Genomic DNA, 20,161 nt, shown 5'->3' on the forward strand with positions numbered 1-20,161 from the left:
TTTAAAAATTGAAATTCTTAGTGTGCAACGGGAGATATAGATTTAGGGTATAAGTACAATATCTGTGCTTCTCAATTTAAATCTGAAATATGAGGATGAACATATGATGTAATTGAACTTACATATATCTATAATTTTTCTGTAGATCTGTTTACTGAAAAGATCCAGAAAAAGACTATTTATTATTGATAACATTCTTAACACCCGATTGTGTTATTAAAATACTATTTCTCACTGTAAGAAACCAGGGATTCTTGGAGAATTGGCTGATTTCCGGTTTGGGGAAGAAGATATGCAAGATGAACTTGACATATCTTGTCATTACCAGAAAGGGAATCGAAGACTTTATAGTCAGATCAAAAGGACTGAAGAGAAACTTCAACAGTCTCCCCCTGGCTAAAAATGGGAAAATTTGGTATAAATAAGGATAAAAATTACAGTTTTTTGAAACATATTAATTATGAGTAAATCCAGGAGTTCATAATGATGCATAAAAAGCACTCTCATTGGTCAGTGTTAGGGTATGTTAGTGAACCAAATTCTTATTTTAAAACATGGCAAATTAAGGAAATAGTACAACAATTTACCCTACCATTTCCCTTAGAACTATTCTACAACATTTCCAAAAAGTTGATAAAATAGCTTCTCTTTTTAGTTTTCAGCTAAAGAATAAAGGGTTTGGAAAATTAGAATATTACTATTTGCAATCTCTACTGAATTAATGAATCTAGACAGCCATTGATCATCAATAGCTGCTAACAACCTAGTAGAGACAACAAAACATTATATGTATCCTGGTGGCAAAACACAACCTATGAAATAATTTTGCCAAATAAGCAAACCTGAACTTGATCACATCTCTATGTCCAGCTACCAACTTAGAAAATACGAAGGAGAGACAAACATGTTAAACAGGATGGACTGCAATGAACAAAATCCAAACTGCAGGAAATTCTTACAAGACAAATGAATGGCTTCTTCAACAATAAAAGTCCAAAAAATATAAAGTACTAGGAGGAGAATTCATAGGTTAAGAAAGACTAAAAAGGTATTGCCAATATCTATGGTCCTTATTTGGATATAAATTTAAAAAACAATGCCCACAATTAAAAACTTTTTTGAAAAATCACATTGATTTTTAGATGATTGGAAATTTGAAAACTGATGCTTTGGTGTTATCAGGGATTAGTGTTATATTTTCGATGTGTAAATGATATTGTGGTTATTTTAAAATACACTATGTTTTGAAATTTCATAATGAAATATTTGAAATGATATAATGTTTGGAATTTGAATGAAAATAATACAGATAGTGAATAAAGGTAGAGATAAACCCAGACTAGAGATGAACCCAGACTAGAGATGAACCCAGATTGTTGGGGCAGAATAATAGCTTCATAAATTTTATTATAATTGTTCCACCTACTTTTGTATGCATTAAAAATGTTTCACAATGCCACAATATATACATATTTCAAAATATATTTTTTGAAAAGCACAAATATTCAGAAAGGTAGCACTCTAGCTAGATGGCATGGCAACATACACTCACCTCCGAGATTCCTGTTTCTCTCTCCTTCTCTGGATCCTGTTCTCTAATTCCTTATTAGATTTTCCCACCCTTTCTGTCTTCAGTAATACCTTTTTTTCTGTGTACCTCACTTATCCTCTCCTCTTCTTCCACACTGTAGTCTCTTTTTTCTACTGTATCTTATTTTTCACCGATCCCTGCAACAATTGGCCATGACATTGAACTGAAAATTTGTTGTTCTTTTTCAATTAGGGAAACAATGAATTGAAGTTTTATGGTTTTTTTTTTCCAGCTTTATTGAGGCATACCTGACAAATAAAAATTGTGTGCAATATTTAAGGTATGCAACATGATGTTTGATATACATACACATTGTAAAATGATTACTGCAATCAGGCTAATTAACCTATCCATCACATCACATAGTTATGATCAAATTCTGTTGTGGAAGAATTGACAGTAAAACCTAAACACTTTCTCAGTTCCCTTTCCACCTGCAATAGCTGAAATCAGAGACATCCACACATATGAACCTTCTTAAATTATGAAGGTTTCCTGATAAAGAGGCAAGACCAAGGGATATTGAACCCTGTTACCCTTTAACCTACTCAAGAGTGATCTCATAACAGCCATCCTGGATATGCAGAGCTTTGCTTGAACTAAGAGTCCGCCAGGAACATTAAGTTTCACTGTGAGCTTGTATGGGGTGTGTTTTGGACACCTACTTGCCAGTAACCTGGTTGATCATTGCAGATAAACAGCCAAACCATCGAGAAGAAGATTCCTTCTTTTTCTTTTTCATGTCTGCTCATGTGAAGTCAGTTGAAAGATGACCTTGATCAAAGGCTGCTGGCAGAGGCTACAGGACTTTTATTATTTATTATTTATAAAGCATCACAAGTGTTACGCAGCAGTTTGCAAAACATAAAACACCAGAGAAAAGATCTATGCTGTGAGGAGATGACAACGTAAATAAAATGTAAACATCACCATGGATAACAGTTAAAGCTCTTGAAAGTTAGAAATATGGGTTCTTCTTTAACTTGAGGGAGCCTGGGCAGAAGTAGATTCTGAGGAATGCACCTAGAAAAAAATCAACGGCAGAATGCCAATAAACATGTGTTTTGAAAACAATATGTAGTTAAAAGTTCAGCTGACCTATAAAATCAATGCAAATGAAAACAGTAGTTCTCATTAAATTATCAAAGGTTTAAAAAATGATACTATGTAATTCTTGTAATGGTTCTAAAATACCACCACCATCATTCATTTCTGGAGATACTGTAAATTAGTAGAACACTTTTGGGAAGCAATTTAGTGCTATTTTTCTGTTAGAGTTCTTATGTATGACATTCTTTCACTGTATTTATAACTTTATCGTATTGCACAAAACAGTTCAGCACAAGTTAGCCTTTATGCACACACAGTTGTGAACATCCTGTATTCCTATTATCAAATGCATTCTTTCTTTCTGTTATGTCACACATTCATACCATTTATCCTGGTTCCTGTGAGCTTTAACTCACTGGCAGTTTTTCATAGCAACCTTTATTTCCCAGTAACAGCAAACAGCATAAAAAGGTTTTTGCCCTTTAACTCTTTGTTTCAATTTCCAGAATAATTAACTGATAAAGCCAAAATATTTAAAAATCCATATAGGTGAAGATATTTGTAACATCGTTTATCATATAAAAATAGAAATAACCTAACTTGTATAAAGTGGAGGCTTCAGTAAGTAATTATGATAAATCATTTGATATAGTATATGATCTTTAAATACTGGCTTTGAAGATTATATATTAATGTGAAAAAATACTTAGACTATAACGTAACAGGTAAAAGCAAACAAACAGTAAATATCTAGTGTTACTATAAACACATTGAAAAAATAGGCAAGAAGGTAAAAGGAGGCATCACATGCATAACGGTGGTCACCATAGACAGGTGGATTATAGATGATTTTTGTTTCTCCATTAACTAACATTTAAAAATGCATATATATGAACACACGTTGATATGGTTTGGCTGTGTTTGGCTGTGTCCCCACCTAAATCTCACCTTGAATTGTAATAATCCCCACGTGTCATGGGAGGAATTCTCTGGGAGGTAACTGAATCATGGGGGGCAGCTCTTTTCTGTGCTGTTCTCATGGTAGTGAGTAAGTCTCATGGGATCTGATGGTTTTATAAATGGGAGTTCCCCTGCACAAGCTCTCTCTTCCCGGACATTCCTTTGTTCTTCCTTCATCTTCCACCACCATTGTGAGGCCTCTCCAGCCATGTGAAACTTTGAATCCATTAAATCTCTTTTCTTTATTAATTACCCAGTCTCGGGTATGTCTTTATTTGCAGCATGAGAATGAACTAATACACATGTATCTTCACACACATATGTATATTCATAGAATAATGTCATTTAACATCATTTCATTATAATATTAATAAAAAAACAATTCCCACTGGGGCTGCTGTCTGTGTGGAGTTTGCATGTTCTTCCCATATGAGCATGGGTTTTCTCCTGATACTCTGGTTTTCTCTCTCATCCCAAAGATGTGCAGGTGAAGTTAATTGGCGTGTCTACATGGTTCCAGTCTGGGGATTGGGGATGTGTATGAGATGGGATGGTGTCCTGTTCAGGGCTAGTCCTACCTTATCCCATGAACTACCAGGATAGGGTCTGGCTACTCACAGCCTTGAACTGGAACAATTGAGTAAATCCCTATCTTGTTTTTAGTCATCTTTCTGTAATGTATATGTAGCTCACATTTACTTCAATGTTTAATATTAGAAGTGTTTTGGTTTTTAAAAATTTGTTGATGTTTTTAGGATTATATGCCATAGGAACTTAACTCTTATTTACATCAATTAGCCTATGGTAAAATTTGGTTTAATTATGTCATTTTGTATAAGTTGTAGTTTACAAGAATCTATCAATAACATTAAGGGACAACTTACTGTATATATCTATATATATTTTATATATATATGCCAATATACCATTTGAAATGCAGAAAATAAAGGGAAAATACATGGCAGAATAGAAGTTGTATGTCACATTTCATGTAAAATGCTACCTATGTTGTACCCAGTCTAAAAAGAAGCTAATCTTTGAAGCTCATCAGAAGAGCTATTCCAGGGCTTACTGGAAAACTGTGCCTATAAAGACTGTGTGAGGACCTTAAGGAGCAGACTTCTCCAGTGAAGTAATCGGATTTTTTTGATACTACATTTTCCTTAAAATTTATGTTAGAATTTAAAAAGATAGCCATTCCTTAGTAGCCACATGATGATTTTTTTAATGTGATAATTGTATAATTGAAATTCCATAGTAGTAAATAGTCTCTATAAAGAGATTTTGTGTTTAATGACACAACTGATTACAAAAGTAAGGAGAAGGAAAGAGTTAAATGACATTAGAAGAAAATAGTCAAGAAACAATCAAAATGAGACATGTATTAGTAGTACCAAACTTACTGTTATTAAGCACCCAGGGATTTGAAAATAGGTAGTGCTGAGACACTGAAATGGCCGATCAATACTGATCAGTAATGACTATTTTGGTGCAAATAGCTTTGTATATTTCTGTTTACTCTTTTGACATTTAGTAGAAGCCGGGACTCATTTGAATTGATGTATAAAGGACAGAATGTAGACTTTGGAGACAGACATCTCAGTTCAAATCTCAATATCTCTATCACACATTGGGTGTGTGACCTTGGGCTGGTCACTGCTTTTACAGGCACGGTAGCTTGCAAGTAACCAGTCTTCAGCTGGCTGCAGAAATCAAGCAACAGCTTATGTGCAAGGTGTTTCTTAGTGATGATGAATCCCTGCATCCAGGTATGAAGATTTCCTGGCTTCTTGGAAGTGGCTCTTGAATCGCCTGTTGGTGGGAGCAAACGTGGTGATATGTAACTGCCAAAAACTTTCCCTGGCCTCTGAACAAGAGCATCTCCGTCACTCTGCTCTGGACTCCTGCATCCCTCCCTCCACTTCGCCCTGTTCTCAGCACCACCTGAGATTGCATCCACCTTTAAATCTTCAATCAGGCTCCTTTGCCTTCATGCCTAAATCTACAGTGATTATTTGAAACAAACTTGTTTCACTCTTGGTTTTCATTGAGGTTACATCTCCCAACTGATCTATTTCCACCTATCCATTCCCACTTTTCCCTTAGCAGGCCCCCATTTTTCTCCCCCTTATGCTGCCATATTTCATTTGCAAGTTTCAGCCTTCCCATAAGCCCAGCCAGTCCCTTAGCTGCCACTTGACAACAATGTTTTCCAGGAGCATACATCTTTCTCTCTCTCTGGGGAGGGTGAGGCAATGATCAGGCCAAATGATCCCAGTAACTGTGATCATTATCAGTTGATAACTCAGTTCCATCTTCCCTTCCTCATTACCCACTGTCAACTCCTTATCAGCACAAGGCAGTATTCCAAAGTGGTTTAGAGATTGAGGTTCTGGCACCTGACTGCCTGCGTTAATCATGTTAACAAATATAAAGCGCTTAGTGCCTGGGAATTGGTTAGTACCAAGCAAGCATGAGCTATTGTAGTATCTCTACATCCTCTGCAGGGAAGTAGTGGTCAGCTGTTGTGTGACCTCTTTCTGGAGGTCACCAGTTGATATGGTTTGGCTGTGTCCCCACCCAAATCTCATCTTGAATTTTCATGTATTGTGGGAGGGATCCAGTGGGAGGTAATTGAATCATGGGCAAATCTTTTCTGTGCTGTTCTCATGATAGTGAATAAGTGTCAGAGATCTGATGGTTTTAAAAAGAGGAGTTCCCTTGCATGAGTTCTCTGTTTTTGCCTGTTGCCATGCATGTAAGACATGACTTGCTTTATTTTGCCTTCCGCCATGATTGTGAGGCTTCGCCAGTCATGTAGAATTCTAAGTCCAGTTAAATCTTTCTTTTGTAAGTTGCCCAGTCACAGGTATGTCTTTATCAGCAGTGTGAAAATGGACTAATACAGCAAATTGCTACCAGGAGTGGGGTGCTGCTGAAAAGTTACCTGAAAATGTGGAAGTGACTTTGAAACTGGGTAACCAGCAGAAGTTGGAAGAGTTTGGAGGGTTAAGAAGAAGATACGAAAACGTGGGAAAGTTTGGAACCTCCTGGAGACTTGTTGAATGGCTTTGACAAAAATGCTGATAGTGATATGCACAATAAGGTCCAGGCTGAGGTGGTCTCAGATGGAGATGAGGAACTTGTTCAGAACTAGAGCAAAGATGACTCTTTTTATGTTTTAGCAAAAAGACTGATGGCATTTTGCCCCTACCCTAGAGATTTGTGAAACTTTGAACTTGAGAGAGATGATTTAGGGTTTTTGGTGGAAGAAACTTCTAAGCAGCAAAGCATTCAGGATGTGACTTCGGTGCTGTTAAAAGCATTCAGTTTTACAAGGGAAGCAGAGCATAAAAATTTGGAAAGTTTGCAACCTGATAACGTGATAAAAAAGAGAATCCCATTTTCTGAGGAGAAATCCAAGCTGGCTGCAGACATTTGCATAAGTAATGAGGAGCCAAATGTTAATCCCCAAGACAATGGGGGAAAATGTCTCCAGGTCATTTCAGAGGTCTTCATGGCAGCTCCTCCTGTCACAGGCCTGGAGGTCTAGGAGGAAAAAGTGGTTTTGTGGGCCAGACCCAGGGTCCCTGTGTTTTGTGCAGCCTAGGGACTTGATGACCTGTGTCCCAGCCACTCAAGCCAGGGCTGAAAGGGGCCAACATATAGCTTGGGCTGTGGCTTCAGAGAGTGCAAGCCTCAAGCCTTGGCAGCTTCCACTTGGTGTTGAGCCTGTGAGTGTACAGAAGGCAAGAACTGAGGTTTGGCAACCTTTGTCTAGATTTTAGAAGATGTATGGAAACACGTTCATGTTCATGTAGAATTTTGCTGCAGGGCTAGGGCTCTCATGGAGAACCTCTGCTAGGGCAGTGCAGAAAGGAAATGTGGGATTGGAGACCCCAGATAGAGTCCCTACTGAAGCACCACCTAATGGAGCTGTGAGAAGAGGGCCACCATCCTCCAGACCTCAGAATGGTAGATTCACTGACAGCTTGCACCGTGCACATGGAAAAGCTGCAGACACTCAATGCCAGCCCATGAGAGCAGCTGGGAGCAGGCTGTACCCTGCAAAGCCACAGAAGCAGAGCTGCCCAAGACCATGGGAACCCACCTCTTGCATCAGCATGACCTGGAAGTGAGACGTGGAGGTCAAAGGAGATCAGTTTTGGAACTTTAAGATTTGACCGCCCCGCTGGATTTCAGATTTGTGTGGGGCCTGTAGCTCCCTTTTGTTGAGCCAATTTCTCCAATTTTGAATGGCTATATTTATCCAATGCCTGTACCCCCAATGTATCTAGGAAGTAACTAACCTGCTTTTGATTTTACAGTCTTCTAGGTGGAAGGAACTTTTCTTATCTCAGATGAGACTTTGGACTGCAGACTTTTGAGTTAATTCTGAAATGAGTTAAGACCTTGGGGGACTGTTGGGAAGGCATGATTGGTTTTGAAATTGAGGATATGAGATTTGGGAGGGGCCGAGGTGGAATGATATGGTTTGACTGTGTCCCCACCCACGTCTCATCTTGAATTCCCACGTATTGTGGGAGGGACTCAGTGGGAGGTAATTGAATCATGGGGGCAAGTCTTTCCCGTGTTTTTCTCATGATAGTGAACAAGTCTCATGAGACCTGATAATTTTTAAAAGAGGAGTTCCCCTGTACAAGTTCTCTCTCTGCCTGCTGCCATCCATGTAAGAGGTGACTTGCTCTTCCTTGCTTTCTGCCATGATTATGGGGCTTCCCCAGCCACATGGAACTGTAAGTTCAATTAAATCTTTCTTTTGTAAATTGCCCAACCTCAGGTATGTCTTTATCAGCAGTGTGAACATGGACGAATACACCAGTGCAGCTTTGAGGACCTTCAAGTGCCCTATTTCCTCTTCACTTTTTCAAATTTCCCAGGTGACCCAGCTGGAGGCTATTTACCGTTGTAGAATCCTGAAGCTCTCTGAGAGCATGAAGAAAGCTATGGACCCCAATTTTGCATGAAACACCTGGAATTCATAAACTCCTAAATACCATTTCTAGACCTCAAGTCAAGAGCCCCACGTTTGAGGATGCATTTATCAAGTGGAGTTTGGTTTCTTTGAGGGAGAAGGGGTATTGCACATTACCATCATTTCTTGGTATATGTATATTTTTATATAATGTAAGGAGTTTCCTTAAGAGATGTGTATTGGATTATACAATCAGATAATTTAAATCTATTAATACATAACCTCAATTGGATTAAGTTTTAGAGGTAGTATGCACAGTAATAAGTGCATAGGCTCTATAATAGGGCTACCTGGATTCTAGCCTCAATTCCATCACTTATTGTGTTACCTAACAAATTGCCTAACTTGTCTGTTCTGTTTTTCATCTATAGAATAAAGATAAAAATAATTCTAACCATATGATGTTATTTAAATGGTTAAGTACAACAATGCATATGAAGTTCTTAGCACAGTACCTAGAATATAGTATGTTTTCAATAAATGTTAGCTACCACTAAATGGCAAATTTATCCTTTTATTCTCATTTAAAATTATTTTCGCAATGATATGGTTAGGCTTTGTGCACTCACTCAAATCTCATCTTGAATTGCAATCCCAATAATACGTATAATCCCTGTATGTCAAGGGAGAGACCAGGTGGAGGAAATTGAATCTTGGGGACAATTTCCCCCATGTTTTTCTCATGATAGTGAGTGAAGTATCACAAGATCTGATGGTTTTATAAGGGGCTCTTCCCCTTTCACTTGGCACTTCTCCTTCCTGCCGCCTTGTGAAGAAGGAGCCTTGCTTCCCCTTTGTCTTCTGCCATGAGTGTAAGTTTTCTGGGGTCTCCCCAGCCATGCTGAACTGTGAGTCAAGTAAAGACACTTTCTCTATAAATTACCCAGTCTTGGGCAGTTCTTTTTTTTTTTTTAACTTTTTTTTTTTTAATATTATAAGTTCTAGGGTACATATGCACAACCTGCAGGTTTGTTACATAGGTATACATGTGCCATGCTGGTTTGCTGCACCCATCAACTTGTCATTTACATTAGGTATTTCTCCTAATGTTATCCCTTCCCCCACCCCCCACGCAGTGACAGGCCCCAGTGTGTGATATTCCCCGTCCTGTGTCCAAGTGTTCTCATTGTTCGATTCCCACCTATGAGTGAAAACATGTGGTGTTTGGTTTTCTTTCCTTGTGGTAGTTTCTGAGAATGATGGTTTCCAGCTTCATTCATGTCCCTGCAAAGGACATGGACTCATCCTTTTTTATGGCTGCATAGTATTCCATGGTGTCTATGTGCCACATTTTCTTAGTACAGTCTATCACTGATGGACATTTGGGCTGGTTCCAAGTCTTTGCTATTGTGAATAGTGCTGCAATAAACATACGGGTGCATGTGTCTTTATAGTAACATGATTTATAATCCTTTGGGTATATACCCAGTAATGGGATGGCTGGGTCAAATGGTATTTCTAGTTCTGGATCCTTGAAGAATCACCACACTGTCTTCCACAATGGTTAAACTAATTTACACTCCCACTAACAGTGTAAAAGCATTCCTATTTCTCCACATCCTCTCCAACATCTGTTGTTTCCTGACTTTTTTAATGATCACCATTATAACTGGCAGGAGATGGTATCTCATTGTGGTTTTAATTTGCATTTCTCTGATGACCAGTGATGATGAGTATTTTTTCATGTGTCTGTTGGCTGCATAAATATCTTCTTTTGACAAGTGTCTGCTAATATCTTTTGCTTGGGTAGTTTTTTTATAGTAGTATGAAAATGGACTAATGCACACAATTAGACAATACTGCAGATCTCATGAAGTTGTGACAATGAATAATGCTTTCCTGATGCTTTTTAGATTGACAGGCATGAATCTAAAAATCTTCTATCCTCTCTAACTGCAAAGAAGAAATCTATGGGTGAGGATAAATATAGAATCTCCTATTTTTAGGGAAGCTGATATTTGGGACATTTTCTTTCAAGCCTTAAATATTTTAATACCTAGGTGCTTATAAGTAAGCTGCCACCATTCTGTGTTTGTTTAATGGCATGCACAGGTTCCAGCTTTCCATTAACAAGTCCTGTTGTGGGAAAGCTGTATTTGAACAGCAAGAAGAATCATGGTGCTCTACATGACGTTCATTGACAGCTACCCATCTCTGGCCCACGGTGACAGCCAAATTTTATAATAAAATCTGGCCACTTATTGCCAGCCAGAAAGAAAATGCCATGTTTCATAGTTTTTCTTCCTTCTGAATTTACACTAATAACTTCCTTTAAACCAAGTACGTGACCTACAATGTGCCAGAGGCCCAGGGCCTTTGATCCTCTTGTCTGCAGACAATGTTAAGCTCAGTTCCTAGGTTGAAGGTATGTTCATGTTCTGAGTGAATCAATATTTCATATAGTTTTTCTGTAATCTGTAAACAAATTAATCTATATGTATCAAAGACCTTATTATGAATTGCACTGTTTTCCAGCTCTAGATTCCTTAAGATCTGAATAAACAAAATCTTATTTGGATTCATTTTATTTGCAAGACCGTGAAAGAGACAAGATAAATCTCCCCATAATTAGGAATAAAATATTTACCTGCAGAGAATTTTTTTTACATCGAAATTAGCTTGTGTATCCAGAAATCTTGTCTCTGGTGTGATAAGCCATAAATAATGACCGATTTCATGTTGGTGAAATTAAAAATCATGAAAAGCCATTCAAAGCAATTTACCACTTGACAGAGAAAAGAGATTCTGTTTAACATGCAGTAAATTTCTCCTCCACTGAATTCAGACTAAAGCTGAGAAAGGGTGAGAAGAGAGAGAAAACAAAATAAAATTTGGTCCTTTCTTTCCTGAAACTTTAATATTCGGCTTGAGTATATGCTCTTTTCCCAAGTGAGAAAACAGTTCTCGCACCCTTTCAAGTGTTTTCCTTTCCTTTGAAGTGTTTGATGTTTTCAGGAGCACTGGGAGGTCGGTTTTTTGGATTTCTCTTTTCTAATTTTCCTCATTTTGGTTTGTGCTTTGACATGGGTACAGAACTACCGTATCTCCGGAGAAAGCACCTTGAGGTTCATTGTAGGTTCTGGTCACACAGTAAATATTCCTTTCTAAAGCCTACAAACTGTTATCTCAACCCAAATGCTAAGCTTCCATTGTGAGCCATCTATTCACAGGGGTGTGAGAGCAGCCTGGACTGCACCCACAATGAACAATACAGATCGTATATTTGCCCCAAAGGAGACATTTATTTATTTGTGGCTTCTTCTGCCCACACCTGATTACAAGTCAAACTCCTGGACACTGCAGAGGCCCTTACCAGAAAGGCAAGCCACTGCTTAGCCCAGTAATCACTCCTTTACTCCAATCCACTCTTGCTACTGGCATTTCTTCCCTTCTTAATTACCACACTTGTCACCCAGATGCCGGTAGGATGATTGGCACAACCCATATCATGCAGCAGAACCACTCTGTCAGCAAATGACCTGTGTGGGCATCAGAAATACAAAGAATACGAAGGGGGAACATCAGCTAAGAGCTGGGGAGGGAAATCATCCCGAGATGAGCAAAGTGGGCCCTGCCAGCCTCTTCCCTGGATCATTGCATCTTCCTGGGGAACTTGGATCAATGAACCTTTACATTTATGCTGCACATTTTGGTCTCCTCACCTGCCAGATTAAGCATGAAGGTGTCCCACATGACTCAGCTGGGGGTGCTGCTTTCTAGTGTCGCAATGAATTGATCTGCTGCTGCTTTTACTCCATTAAGGTGGGTCAAAATGACACCATGGCCAAAGTTTGCCAAAGAAAAATACAATATCTAAGTGTTAGGTGTCCACAGACTCTTTCCCTCTTTGTTATTTAATATTTGTCTATTTGTTGAGCTTTGCTGCCCTTTTATCTCTTCTGAATCCAAGATTTGAACCCTTCCTACTTAATTATTGTCCCTTACATATGTTATAAAAGGACAAATCCGCAAATGCACACAGCAGCAGAATAGCTGGGTTACTGATCTGACATCCCATTTTTGTATACAACAAGAAGAATGTGTTGCTTTATTATTCCCCCATCCCCCTTCCACTAACCTCTCCTGTTTAAAAAATAACCTCGTTGTTTGTATTTATTCACTACTCCATTCCCATTTTCTGTGAACACAGGTCTGTGTCTTATTTTGTCTTACTGGGTGGAATTTATGTGACCCCATCATTTTGCTTCCTTTACTCTTTTTCTTTACTCAGGGAATGAGCTAACACATAGCTACAGGCATATCATTATAAGAATAGTTAAGACAGACTAATGATGTTTAGCTCTGTTCATGTGGCTGAAAGTTATATTTGATATGCTCCAATGAAAATAATTTTGTAATTAAAGCATAAAATATTGAATTAGCTATTTCATGATATTCAACTACCATGAATCTTGAAAGTGCTAAGTTCATTCTGTAGTTTTACATATGCTTAATTGCTTTTAGTAGAAGAAAATGTTAAATTATTTAAAATATAGTAATATATCATTACAGCTCCATGAAGCTTCAATATCCCTTGATGTACATATTTTTATTCTCAATATCATGACATTATTTTAATTTTTTGAAAAAGATAATACATTTAATTCACAACATAATTTTTAGAGATGAGGGAACTCACTTCTATTAAACACTAATTGTTTCTAGATATTTTATATACACTCTATAATTTAATCCCATAGCAGCCCTGAAAAATTAATTTCCATTTTTTGGTTATCCTCATTTTCCAGGTAATAAAATTTCAGGCTTAGAGAGGTAAAGTAATTTTCACAGCTAGATGAGCGTAGGGCTGGGATCAAAATTCAGATCCATTTAGTTCCCACACAGTGCCTGAAAACTCATGTAGTTTGTTAGGGAAATTGTAAACAAAGTCATTGGGATTAACTTGTAATTATTGCATTTCATGACTTGTCATGTTGAAATGAAGGGTCTGTGGGTCTGCCTTTATTAAAAAGTCAAGTTGTTAAACCACTTAACTCATATGGCCAGAGTACAGGGATTAATTCAATGTGTTCAACAGGAGAACCTGCAGTTAGTGGCACAGGCAGCTCAGACACTGAGCAGAGAAGAGCAATTCAGAGATTTGTGGTTTCAGGGAGATCAGAGAACAGACAGACTGATTTAGAGAAAAGGCAGAACAAGTAGATTGAAGGCCCCCTGTCGTCATTTGGTGATTTAGAGGAAATAACAAGGTATTTTCTCCTGGTATTTGAAAATTAGGACTTGTTCTATTATATTTCATTGAGAGCGAGCTTAGAAGCAAAACAGAATAATTAAAAATGACTGAAAAAGATGCAAGGAAGCAAAGAAAAATAGGACTGAAAGAAAATACAGTTACCTCAAAATATTATCAGCAGTTATGTCTGGGAGTAAGGGTATGCATTAGAATTTTTTTCTCTTTTTATCTTTTTTATCTTACAGACTCTATTATATATCATAAATACAGTATATATTTATACTGGTAATATAGAATGGTGGTTGGTAGAATGAAAGTTAATATAGAATGATGGTTAAGTGCTTTGAAAGCAAAACAAATTTTAAACCCAGTTTTACAACTTACTTAGTTTTGCTACCTTTGGCAAGTTACGTATCCTCTTTGGCAATCATTATATTTATTTATAAAATTACTAAATAAATGGTAACTGTTGCTATAATTGATATAATAATTATTATTCCTAGTACCTAAACACTGCTGTTCTTAATGGAATTAGGTTTCTGCTTTTTATGAGAATGAACTACTTTATTTTGAGTAGTTAAAAGTATAATATTTCCTAAATACATTTTTCTCCTAAAGATGCTCATGCCCTCAACTACAATGTTCACCTCTGTCCCTAACCCACAGTGCCACAAAACAACTGGTGGCAGTATCTAGTCAGAAGTAGAAGTCTGAAGGAGAAATTGTGCAAGCTCAGCCAGACTATGTCAAACCTTCCTCAGTGACTGTAATGTCGGGGAGCCTGTAGGGGCTCAGTATCTGTGCTATAAACTCATGATTGCCTCAAAAGTTCCAATTGTCTTCCCTTTCTGAAACCCAGTAAGCCTTCAATACATATTTAAACATATGACTCTTTGTGTATGTGTAAACCAAGCACATTCCAAGACTCTGCATGGACCACATCTGGCACAGCATTGCAGTAGAAGGACAGTCCTGCAGCAAAACATAACTAAGGTAATTCCAAGTTTTACTTACATCTCTCAAAGATTATCACTGCTGTCAGTCTGCAATACTGACACAGCACTCCAAAACCAACGTTTTGTTTCTCAAAAAGAATTTCCCAAGATTTAATTTTTCTTTGAATCGTCTCCTTTGTCCTATTTGTCTTGTTCTCCCCCTCTGGCAACCCAAGGCTTCCTCTAAGGTTCTCCACCACCCACTAATTTTATACTCTGTCAAAACTGCCTCTCACATCATACCGTGTAAGTTCCTCTTTGCTTTCTCCTACTCCAACTAGCTTATTCTGTTTTTTCCTCCGGGGTAAGTCATGGCCTTTTTGATTGAAAATACTTTAGTTCTCCCTGCTCCCATCCCTCAATAATACACCTATCTGCTGATTATGGCTGATGGGACTGGAGAGGGAATATAGAATGAAATAGTTTTTATTACAGTTACACGTGGCAATTGTGCCACATTTAAAATAAGCACCTGGGTGATCTCTCTAATTTCAAAGGTATGTTATCATTATCATCCTAAACTATTAGATATTCAGCAAATATCTTAATCTCATTATACTGCTATAGTAATAAAAATAATAGGTTCAATTAGTTAAGTGCCTACTATGTCCTGGGCACTGTACTGAGTATTTAGGGCATTCTATTTTATTTAATCTTAATAACAACCTTCTGAGCGATTAAGTAACTTTTCTGAAGTGGTGTAGTAAGTGGTAGAATTAGGATTTCATCTGAATTTCAAGTCTACATAACTCCAAAGCCTATGAGCTTAATGACAATACTATCTCTAATTTATTAGAAGAGCATATCTGCTGGTTAAATAAAATAATCAACCATGGTCCAAACCTGGGTTAGTATCTGAGGTTATTATCAGCTGGACGACTCTGCTCTACTCTCCTTTATAGGATGGCATTAATATGATAATTTTTTTCAAGTATAAACAAATGTAAGAACAGAAGCAGATTGTGTTACATCTGTTATATATCTGATTTCTTCTGTAAGGGTTTGTGACTCTGATAATCTTCTGAACAGAGCAGCATTAAGGACAAAATTCCTTTACTTGATGTTGAGGGCTTCAGGTTTTCTATGTTGGAGTTTTATTTTTATTTTTTTTAATAAATAAAGCCTCCCTAGTCATAGATCCTAGCCCATTTGAGCTTTTGGGTTTAGATACAGTTATGTGTGAGCTTCCACTGCATAAGTTGGCTCTTGCTTTTGACACAAATTGAACATTTCTTTATGGGATGACCATATTACACAGGTCTGTAAAATTCAGTCATTCTGGGTCCAAACAAATGTGTGGAGAGGACCACTTAGACATTTGCAGACATAACCAGATTTGTTACTTCAAATCATTACATCAGATATATCAGTATCTTTTTGTTCATCCTTGCATACAACCTCTTTCTGCCAGGTGTCACTAAACATTAATTTTGCTATGGATTCCTGACTGTGTGTGTGAGTGTGCATGTGAAGTACTTAGTATGCATATCTATAACCTTTCTATTTATGCAAAATTCATCAGCCTAGAAATCTTAGAGGACACTTTTTTTTTTTAACTCTAGTTTTTAAATTTTTCTCTCTAGTCTTGGTTGGAAGCATTGTAAAAATGGCTTCTTACTGAATTCGGACCTACTCCTGAAGCCAATCATAGCATAGTGTAGAAAATGCATGGGGTATAAATTACTTAAACAAAGTGATTACAATGCTTTCAGGTTCCAAAGAAAAGATGGCTTCTCTGGCAGGATATGAGTCAGAGAATATTACTTGATTACTAAAACAATCCTTTCATCCCTGGTGAATAAATATAGAGCCCATGAGAGGTTCTGCATTGACCCATGGATTTCACTCAGATGGTTCCAGCAACTCTGGGGAAATGATACAAGATTAACCTGGGTATTTTAGAAAGAGTTCTAGAAGATTTTAGCATGCTGTCATCTACGTTAGTGTGTTACAGTGGTGCCATTGAGCTAAATCCAATTTGACATACTGAACAGTGACAATTTACCATGACTGTGAAAGGTTTTTGCAGGTTCTGCCTTTCCCTCAACTAATACCAGACCAGGTTAGTTGTGTTCTCTTTTCCTTTAGCTTTAAACTCCATAAGGTCTCTTCAAATGTTGTTGAGTCGTCATATTTTCTTGCCTTCTGGTTACGCTACTCAGAGCTTTTGACTGTGACCTTTTCAGATTCCTGTGTATCTTTTGGCCACAAACTGAAGTCACGGGTATTACCTGAATTTGTTTAATGTAGGCAGATTGCTTCAAAAGAACTACGATTCCTCCAAAATGCATTTCTGCCTATAAGTTTTTCACGTCGTATCGGCTCATTCTGTTGCTGTCTAGTGATCAGGCCTGGGGAAGTGAGGATAAATATGCAGCATTAGTAGGAGGGGCCAGAGCTAGTGACAGAAATGCAAAGCCCCACTCTGTGATTGATTTTCTCCCCGCCCCTAGGTTTGGACAGCTGGACAAAGATATTAAATCTGAATTACACCATATATTTGAATTGTATATTTGGGGGAAAAAATGGAGTGTAAGGAGTAAAATGGAGATTGTAGTTTTAAGAGTGAGGACTGATTCTGAATATTAAACCAGAAAGGCTCAAGTTCTAGCCTCTTATCATATGAGGGTTTGATGGAAAGCTAATACTAGGCTTTTGAGTGGTTTCAAGTGTTTCTGGTTGTGTGTATGTGTGTGTGTGTGTGTGTTTAACAGGGACACTGATAGATGGAAGAGTGAACATGAGAGCAGAGTGACACAGAGCAATTCACATGTGAGATATTTGATGTAACTGGGGAAGACGAGAAAATTCAGGCAAGCACAGCAAAACGAAGGACGCCTGCCTGAATTGCCCATTTTATACACATCAGTTTAAAATATGCTAATGTATTTCTTGTAATTGTTTTTACAGTAAAATTGAGAAGAATTATTTTCACAGAAGAAAAGCTGTTACTCAAAATTTCATGATTCCATCCAATTATTCTCATTCATGTGTAGTTCTTCCTGGATTTCATTCACACACATATAGTTCACATAATCATAATGGGAACAGTTTGTGCTCTCTGTTCAACAGGCATTATACCAAATGTGCTTTTTGTTCAGTACAGTTTCCAAAGTCATTTTCATTTTAGTGGCTATAGATTAAGTAGTTGTTTTCTATTTTTATAGTTTTGGTTTGTCACTATTATAACTGAAGCTTTAGTGAGCGTATTCTTGAACACAACTTTTATTCTTTTTAATTACTTAAGATAAATTGTCAGAAGCTAATGTTTGGGTTACAAACATGATTTTTTTTAAATCAATCTTGAAATTACTTACCAAATCACTTCCCAAAGAAGAAAAAGTAGTGACAATATACAAGTATATATATATTAAACTTTCACTATAATCTTATTGTTAGATTTCATAATTTAAATATTTTTTCAAACCCCAAAGATTACATCACAATTTAACTTTTTAAAAATTATTGGTGAGGTGGATTTCATTATACATGTATTCATTTTTCTGTTCTTTTTAAATTTTTTTTTAATTCCTGAGGATCACTTTGTTTTTATTTTGTTAAATTTACTACTTCTGGTTTTGTTATCAGCCTAAACTTTTTAAAATCCTCATCTAACTTTTTGTCAAGTATTGCATTCTACAATTTGATAACATGATTATTTAGGTCCTCATCTAAACCCCTGATTAAAAAAAACCCACTATCTGCAAAACTCAAATTTAGTTCTGCTCTATTTATTAATTATTTCCTTCTACTAATTTGGGATTTGGTTTGTTTTCCAGTTCCTGGAGATGCATAATTAAGTTATTTATTTGAAATCTTTCTTTTTTTGATGTAGACGTTTATTGCTATAAACTCCCCTCTAGTAGTTCTTTTGCTATATTCTGTGGGTTTTGGCATGCTGTGTTTTGATTTTTATTTGTTTTAATAATTTATTTAATTCCTTTCTTAATCTATTTATTGACCCAATAGTTATTAAGGAGCCTGTTTAATTTCCATGTATCTGTATAGCATCCAAGTTCCACTTGTTATTGATTTCTAGTTTTATTACATAGTGGTCTGAGGAGATACTTAATATGATTTCAGTTTTCAACATTTTGTTGAGATTTGTTTTGTAGCCTAGTATATGGTCAGTCCTGGAGGATATTCTGAGCATTAATGAAAGGACTATTCTGCAACTATTGGATGAAATATTCTGCAAATGTCTGTTAGGTCTGTTTGTTCTATGGTGCATATTATGTCTGATATTTGATGTTGACTTTCTGCCTAGATGATCTGTCCAAGGCTGAATGTGGGGTGAAGTCCCCAACTATTATTGCATTGGGTTCTATTTGTTTAGCACTATTAATATTGGTTTTATATATTTGGGTTATCTGGGGTTGAGTGCATATAGTTATCCTCTTGCTGATTGACTCCTTTATCATTATATAATGACTTTCTTTTTCTTTTTTGATTTTTGATATAAAATAGGTTTCATCTGATATAAGCATCACTACTCCTGCATGTTTTTGGTTTCTATTTGCATGGAATATTTTTTCATCTCTTCACTTCCAGTCTGTGTCATTACAGGTGAAGTGAGTTTCTCATAGGCAGCACATAGTTGTATCTTGGTGTTTTGGTCCATTCAGCTAGTTTATATCTTTTATTTTTATTAAAATTTCAACTTTTATTTTAGACACGGGGTACGTGTGCAGGTTTTTTACATGGGTATATTGAATAATGCTGAGGTTTAGGGGATGAATGATGCTAATGAGTGAGCAGAGTACCCGATAGTTTTACAATATTTGCTCCCATCTATCCCTCCCCACTATAGAAGCCCCTTGTGTCTACTGTTGCCATCTTTATGTTCATGAGTATCCGAAGTTTAGTTCCCACTTATAAGTGAGAATATGTAGTATTTGTTTTTCTGTTTATGTGTTAATTTGCTTAGGATAATGGTCTCCAGCTGCATTCATAATGGTCTCCAGCTGCAAAGACATAATTTCACTCTTTTTAAAGGCTGCATGGTATTCCATGGTGTATATACACCACATTTTCTTTATCCAATCCAGTATTTATGGGCACCTAGGTTGATTTCATGTCTTTGCTATTATGAATAGTGTTGCAATGAACATACACATGCATGTGTCTTTATGGTAGAATGATCTATATTTCTTTGAGTATGTATCCAGTGGTAGGATGGCTGAGTCAAATGGTAGTTCCATTTTAAGCTCTTTGAGAAATCTCCAGACTGTTTTCCACAGTGGCTGAACTAATTTACCTTCCCACCAACAGCATAAAAATGTTCCATTTTCTCTGCAGGCTTGCCAGGACTTGTTGTTTTTCGACTTTTAATAATCTCCATTCTGACTGGTGGTAAGATGGCGTATCGTTGTGGT

The sequence above is a fragment of the Mandrillus leucophaeus genome, unplaced genomic scaffold, assembly GCF_000951045.1.
Source record: "Mandrillus leucophaeus isolate KB7577 unplaced genomic scaffold, Mleu.le_1.0 Scaffold1736, whole genome shotgun sequence".
Lineage (NCBI taxonomy): Eukaryota > Metazoa > Chordata > Mammalia > Primates > Cercopithecidae > Mandrillus > Mandrillus leucophaeus.